Raw genomic sequence first — 8,343 nt, 5'->3', positions numbered from 1 at the left:
ATTTGTTAAAGAGAAACCTAGTAGTTCGAAGCGTCTCGATTACCTTAATCTAGAAAGTCCGGCTTTTGAAGAGTCTGTTTTTGAACGTTCTTTGACTGAGGAGAGAATCCCTGTTGCTCTGATAGCGCCAGAAATGGAAACTTTGAAAGCTTTGTTGAATCCAACTAGGACTACCCGTCTTTCGTGTATTAAGTTAGCTGAAACGGAGGCACCCTATGAACTGAAACCTGGGACCTTACAGATGCTCCCAATCTTTTTAGGGAAAGAAAATGAAAACCCTTATTACCATGTTAGGGATTTTGAGGAAATTTGTAGTACTCTAAGAATTAGAGGCTTAGATGATGATGCTTTGAAACTTAGGTTATTCCCATTTTCCCTGAAAGATAAGGCCGAGTCGTGGCTGTATAGTTTGGACTCCAAGTCAATTGAGACATATGAACAACTTACATCTGCCTTTTTCAATAAGTTTTTTCCTAGGCACAAAACATCGTCTATTAGGACGCAAATATGCACATTTTCACAACAAGAGGGAGAATCTTTATATAGGTATTTGGAAAGGTTCAATGATTTATTATCCCAGTGTCCTCATCATGGTTTAGAAAAGGTTAGTCTAGTTCATATCCTTTATGAGGGTTTAGATTATTCCACAACGACCATGGTTGAGTCTCTATGCACTGGTGGATTTGAGAACCAAACTGTTGATGCGGCGATGGATTTTTTTAATGAAATCGCCGAAAAAACCCAGCAATGGGAAAATAGTAGGATACCCCAGAAAACAATTCTTTTAATAGAGGAAACGTTAATAGGGTAGAAGGAGGCTATGAATCAGATGCCAAAATTGTTGTTATAGCAAAAAGGTTAGAAGCCTTAGAAGTGGGCCAGACTAGTGGTAGAGTGGAGCCTTTTTGGGAAGGTCAGAATATTGAAGAGCAGGCCAATGCTCTTTATAATAACACTAGATTTGATAACCGTCAAAAGATTGACCCATATTCAGAAACCTATAATCCTGGTTGGAGAAACCATCCGAACCTTTTGTGGTCTAAGGGCCAAAGTCAAGGTCAGTTTAGTAATTCTAATGCTCCCCCAGGTTTTGGCTATACTAAGAATCCTTCAGGACTAGCTCAGTTTCAGAATCAGTCAGATAAGAAAATCCTAAGTTTAGAGGAATCTCTCGCCTTGTTAACTCAGCAAACTGCAAAATTCCAGTTATCCGTAGAACAGAGTCTACAAGCTAGTAACAGGATAGGACAAGAAAATAGTCAGGCTATTTCCGAGTTAAAAACCCAGGTTGGTCTGATAAGTGATTCTTTGAGAGAAAAAGGTAAAGTTTCCTAGTCAAACAACCCAACCCTAGAGGAGTTCATGAATTAGGTGCAAAACCATCGAATCAATTGAATGTGTTAGAACCCTTAGAAGTGGTAGAGTTGTAGACAATAAGGTAACCATGCCCGATAGTGAACATACTGTAGTTCACCCCTCAGGATCTCACCTCTCAGGACCAGTAGCTGAAGAGACTGATAAAGTTTCTGATGATGTGAATTCGGTTCCTGAAAGGTCTGATTTTAGGCCTAGAGCCCCATTTCCTCAGCTATTAGTACCAACAAAGAAGGAATCGAACTTTAATGACATAGTGGAGGTTTTTAAGCAAGTTACCATAAACCTTCCCTTATTAGATGCAATTAGGCAAATTCCTGCTTATGCCAAGTTCCTTAAGGATATGTGTACGCGAAAGCGAAAACTTAGCGTCCATAAGAAAGCCTTTTTAGCTAGTCACGTAAGTTCAATCATTCAGAACACCACAACTCCAAAGTACAAAGACCCAGGTTCTCCTACCATTGCTTGCACAATAGGTAACTTCCGGGTAGAAAAAGCTTTACTTGACTTAGGAGCCAGTGTGAACTTGACTACCATTCCATGTATACTTACAGCTAGGACTTGGTGAAATGAAACCTACTCAGATGACACTGCAGTTAGCTGATAGGTCTGTTAAAATCCCTCGAGGTGTTATCGAGGATGTTCTTATTGAGGTCGACAAGTTTATTTATCCAGTGGATTTCGTGGTCCTAGATACCCAACCTGTCCCTGACCCAGAGAACCAGATACCTGTGATTTTAGGTCGCCCATTTTTAGCTACGTCTAATGCGATCATTAACTGTCGAAATGGTGTGATGAGTTTATCTTTTGGTAATATGACTATAGAGATGAACATTTTTAATGTCAGTAAGAAACCTCATGAGCTAGATGACACATGTGTTGAGGAGGTGAACATGATAGAAGCCTTAGTTCAGGAGTCATTACCAAACATCTTGTCTGAAGACCCATTAGAAAGTTGTCTATCCCATTTTGGTTTAGATTTTGACGACGATAGCACTATTGAACAGGTGAATGCTCTATTAGATTCTACCCCTGTGTTAGACACTGATAGATGGAAATCTAGGTTCGAATCGTTACCAGTTTCTGAGACTACCCTAATTTTTTCTTTAGAAGAGCCCCCAAAGTTGGACCTTAAACCACTACCCGATACTCTAAAGTATGTGTTTTTAGGACCATCTGAGACTTTACCTGTGATTGTAGCTTCCAATTTGGATAGTCATCAGGAAAGTAGGCTAGTAAATGTACTTCACGACAATAAGGAAGCTTTAGGGTGGACTATAGCAGACATTAAGGGTATAAGTCCTACTGTGTGTATATATCAGATTCATTTAGAGGAAGACTCCAAACCTTCTAAGGAGATGCAACGTCGACTGAACCCTAACATGAAAGAGGTAGTTCGAAAAGAGGTGCTTAAGTTGTTAGATGCGGGTATTATTTACCCAATTTCAGACAGTAAGTGGGTCAGCCCTGTTCAGGTTGTCCCCAAGAAATCAGGTATCACTGTAGTCCAGAATGATAATAATGAATTAATCCCAACCCGAGTGACCACGGGATGGCGCGTATGTATTGACTATAGGAAATTGAACAAGGTCACAAGGAAGGATCACTTTCCCCTTTCTTTTATCGACCAAATGCTAGAGCGATTAGCTGGACATAGTCATTATTACTTCTTAGATGGCTACTCCGGTTATAATCAGATCGTTATTGCCCCAGAAGACCAAGAGAAAACCACTTTTACTTGTCCCTTTGGTACCTTTGCGTATAGACGCATTCCTTTCGGGCTATGTAATGCCCCTGCAACTTTTCAGCGTTGTATGATGAGCATATTTTCTGATATGGTAGAACGGTTCTTAGAGGTCTTTATGGATGATTTTTCAGTGTTTGGTTCATCTTTCGATGAGTGCTTGCATCATTTGACATTAGTGTTGACTAGGTGTAAGGAAAAAAATTTAGTGCTTAATTGGGAAAAATGCCATTGCATGGTTAAATCAGGAATTGTATTAGGGCACATCGTCTCTTCAAAGGGTATAGAGGTAGACAAAGCCAAAGTTGACCTTATTAAGACTTTACAGGTCCCAAAAATCGTAAAATATATTAGGTCATTCCTAGGGCATGCAGGTTTTTACCGTCGATTCATTAAGGATTTTAGCTTGATTTCTAGACCTCTTTGCAATTTGCTTGCAAAAGATGTTAAGTGTGTCTTTGATGATGCTTGTTTAGAGACTTTTGAGAAGCTTAAAACTTTACTCACTACTGCCCCGATAGTCCAGGAACCTAACTGGAACCTACCCTTTGAGATTATGTGTGATTCTTCAGATTATGCTATAGGCGTCGTTTTAGGACAACGAGAAAACAAATTACTTCAAGTGATTTATTATGCTAGCAAAACTCTGAATGATGCCCAAATGAACTACACAACTACTGAGAAGGAACTTTTATCCATAGTGTTTGCCCTGGATAAGTTTAGGTCCTACCAAACCTAGATTGATTAGATGGATCCTATTGTTACAGGAATTTTCCCCAGACATTAGAGACAAAAAGGGTGCAGAAAATGTAGTAGCAGATCACTTGTCTAGGCTAGTTGTTAGTTCCCCTAGTGATTCCCTTCCTATAAAGGATAGCTTTCCTGATGAACAATTGTTTCTGTTTCCCAATCACCTTGGTATGAAAATATAGTGAATTATCTTGTTACTGGTCGAACCCCTCAACATTGGGGTAAGCAAGATCGTTCTAGGTTTTTAGCCGGGGTTAAGCATTTCTTTTGGGACGATCCTTATCTGTTTAAGTATTGTCTGGACCAGATTATTAGGAGATGTGTATCTGAGAGTGACCAGTCTAGTATTATCTCCTTTTGTCATGAACATGCATGTGGGGGTCATTTCAGTGCTAAGAAGACTGCTGCTAAGATTTTGCAGTGTGGATTTTACTGGCCTTCGTTGTTTAAAGATTCCCATAGTCATTGTGTTTCTTGTGAGCGTTGCCAGAAGTTAGGAACCATTTCCCGTAGAAATATGATGCCTTTAACCCTATTTTAGTGATTGAGGTATTTGATGTGTGGGGCATTGATTTTATGGGTCCCTTTCCTATTTCGTTTGGTTATCTTTATATACTTGTCATTGTAGACTATGTGTCTAAGTGGGTTGAGGCGGTTCCGTGTAGAACGAATGACCACAGGGTCGTAGTCCAGTTTTTCAAAGAGAATATACTTACACGTTTTGGTACGCCGCGAGATATAATTAGTGATGGAGGTTCACACTTTTGTAAGAGACCGTTTTCTCTTTTACTGAAACAATACGGTATTACCCATAAAGTAGCAACCCCATATCACCCTCAGACTAGTGGTCAGGTAGAGGTTTCCAATAGGGAAATTAAACGTATTCTAAAGAAAACAGTTAATCCAAATAGGAAAGACTGGTCGTCGAGGCTTACTGATGCCTTATGGGATTACCGTACTGCGTTTAAGACACCCATTGGAATGTCACCTTATCGTTTAGTGTTTGTCAAGGCATGTCACCTGCCTGTTGAGTTAGAGCATCGAGCCTATTGGTCTATTAAGAACTTAAACTTTTCACTTGACAATGCAGGAGCTCAAAGAAATCTCCAGCTCAATGAGTTGGACGAGATTCGTAGAGATGCATACGATAGTGCTAAGGAGTATAAGAACAAAGTGAAACTTGTGCATGATAGGAATATTTTACGAAAGTCATTTTCTCCAGGTCAAAAAGTTCTTCTATATGACACTCGTTTGCATCTATTCCCTGGGAAGTTGCGCTCTCGGTGGACCGGTCCTTTTGTGGTCCATACTGTTTTTTCTCATGGCGCTGTTGAGATTGAGACACCAGATGGTAGTAGTTCTTCGAAGGTTAACGGTCAGCATTAAAGCCTTTTTTAGAGCCTTTTCCTACAGGTGATGTTGAGGAGGTCCCTCTGGAGGACCCTGTTTACCTTGATTGACCATCAAGGCGATTTTGTATGTTGTATAATATTTTTGTAGGTTTTTGGTTACACTTCACCCAGGTACTATCTTTCCGACTTCTCTCTTTACTATTTCCTCATGTTACTTATATTTTTGGTACTGTTCTTTGATTAGAAACATTGAGGACAATGTTAGATTTAAGTTTGGGGGTGGGGTAGAACTTTTTTTTACCTTTTCGTTGCAATAAATAAACTCCAGAGCCTAAAAATTTATCCCTATTAAGGATGGCACTAACCAATCTAAGTGGACGGAAGCATTTTGGTTGTAGGAGTTGAGGAACCAATCTGACTAGATGGAAACATCTAAAGAGTCTATTCATAAAAGCACATAGCTCAGGTGTTAGAAATAACATGATAGTTTCACCATATCTCGTTGAGTCCTTTTCACTTCTATTTTTATTTTGTTTTATTTTTAAACTATGTTTCTCTAAGTGATTAGGTGGGGCTCACGATTCAAGTTGTTACCAATTCTAGGGTGAATTAGAGTGATTGAGATACAAAAAAAAAACAAAAAAAAAGAAGAAAAAAAAGATACAAAAAAAAAATAAAAAAAAAAGAGACCAGACCATCAGACCAACTGGAATAAATTCAATAAACTCGACCACTTGAACCCTTGTATATGCCAGTTGTGTTGACCTAGAGTTAGGATTATCAACCATTGTTACCCTTGTATATGCCAGTGTGTTGATATTAGTCAGACCGGTATCTCATCCCATTAGGATAGGTTCATTTTGGCGGAGGCCTTCAGACAGATATGAGAAACACTGTTCACCTAGTAAACATCAAAACCATCTATGTTTTTCTATATCCATCTTCTTGATCTATCCATGTGATTAGTTTTGACTCCGAATATTGATGTCCATAGTGCGACTATCTGAGTAGAGCTCTGTCACTTCATATGAATTTTAGTATGCTTGAGTGCAAACTCGTGTATAACAATTGGAATTTCGCATCAGGGTACTTCCTCTTGTAGTCAATAAGTATGCCAATCAAGGAGACTCTTTAGTGCCTTCCAAGGTTCTGTGTAGATAGATAGGGTCTGGAGTATAAAGGTTTTGTGGGTATACCTCTGGTAAGCCCTCCGGAGACAACACTCCGCCACTAGGGACACCTAGGGGTTTAAAGGCTTATTGCATACGCTAAATGCAATCGACGATGCCTGCGACAGTGAGTTAGTATTTTATTTCTATTTTATTTTTGCTCGAGGACTAGCAAATAATAGGTTTGGGGGTATCTGATAGACACATTTTTGTGTCCGTTTTGTCTCGATTCTATATATTGTTAGGGCTCATTTTTGTACTTATTATGGTGTTTTATTTATTTGTAGGTATTTTTGGAAAAAATTTGCTCGAAAAGTTGTCGGAAAGCACCCGGAGAACATTTGATATTGGGGCTCTCACTTTGGATAAGGGGTAACCTAATTACTAAGGGGCATCCCATTTCCAGGCATTTTCTAATCGCACCCCTACTCAAGATAAGGGGAAACCATCTTCAACATTTCAAAAACCAGTTTTTTGGCGGGAAAATAGTGCAGTGAAGAACAGTTTTGGCAATCGTGATTTGGAGGAGTTTGAGGTCGATTAAACCTCTGATTTTCATAGGATAGACTCCTTATGGGTCTAGGAATCTGATATGGGTGTTTAAATCGATTAGACTGGGCTCAATCGACGGATTTTTCTCACAACAGAAGATATGGAAAGTCACGTGTGTGACCTGTTTTAAGGAATTTTAGAGAGATTAAAGCATTGTAAACCTTCCCAAGATTTGTATATATCTAAGGAAGAGTTTAGAATAAAAAGGAAAGCTCAGAAACGTGTAGAAATCCTAAAACAAGAAATTTCCGCAACTTGGCCGTGAAGAGAAGGAAAGAGATTTTGGAAGATTTGGAAGAGATTTAATCGGCATTTTTTGATATAAATAGATGTCTTGGGTCATATAGAAGAGGTGTCGAGAGTTTGGGAACCTAAGGAGAGCCAGAGAAGAAGAAATCAGAGCTTTACCAAACTCTGTTTCTGCTGCTGCTGAAGAAGAAGAACGCGAAGAACATTGACGCACGGTAAACAGTCGCAGAACAGTGTCGTTGTTTAACAGTTGAAGAACATTAAGCTGTGCAGGGTAGTCGTATTTTAGGGTCTTAAAATCAGTTACAAAGCAACAGTTTTTCTGTAACAGCTGTTTTGCAACACCAATACACTGTTGCAAACAGTTTGTGTTATTACTTTTCACTCTTCTAATCATCTTTTGAGCAACAAACACATATTTTGAGATCATGATTAATATGAGGAGCTATACCCCATTGCTGAGGCGATAAAGGAAGCTATTTTTCCAACAAAAAGTGGTATATTCTATTTTATCTTTTTATTTGCAATAATTGTATGATGATTTGCCTTGAACTATTATTGAATATGATTTTCATTTGAATGATTGTGATCAATTTTATGGAGTATGCTTAGTTTTAAGACTTTTGATGCTTCATACTTGGTATTTACAATTATTACTTTTGAAAATCTACTTGTTGCAATATTTTAGAATCAAATTAAACAAGAAAATTGCATAAATATAAGTATTGGTTTAATCACTTTGAACTTGGAAAATAGTGGAATCTTAGCCTCAATGTTTCTTTTAGTATTGATATCATCTTTGATTGAGTTTGCTATAATTTTTAGTGAGTTTTCTATTTTAATATTAGAATTTAAGTCTAATTAATATCCTTCACAAGTCTGAGAATCGAACCACTTTTACCATTATCTACAAATCACATCATATAGTTGTACGACTTAGTCTCATTAGGAGATATAACAGAATGGACTTCTGAGTGATAGATAAGTTTTAGTCTCCACATACCTTTTGTTGATGAAGTTCCACCAAGATTTCCTCAGTAGATCTTTTATGTGTTTTCAAAGTTGTTGTAGTAATAAGATTCGTTCAAGACTTGTGAAAGCAGATTTTAGACTTAATTTTAAATAAAAAATATAGGAAACTTAAATAAAAATG

The 8,343-nt window shown here is 38.1% G+C and overlaps 1 pseudogene; it reads right to left on the bottom strand.

Annotated features, from left to right (window-relative positions):
• Window positions 1–497: 497 nt before the first annotated feature.
• Window positions 498–597, bottom strand: LOC113354670 (annotated as a pseudogene).
• Window positions 598–8,343: the final 7,746 nt, after the last annotated feature.

The sequence above is a fragment of the Papaver somniferum genome, chromosome 2 (genome assembly GCF_003573695.1).
Source record: "Papaver somniferum cultivar HN1 chromosome 2, ASM357369v1, whole genome shotgun sequence".
NCBI lineage: Eukaryota > Viridiplantae > Streptophyta > Magnoliopsida > Ranunculales > Papaveraceae > Papaver > Papaver somniferum.
This window is presented reverse-complemented; position numbering and strand designations above follow the sequence as displayed.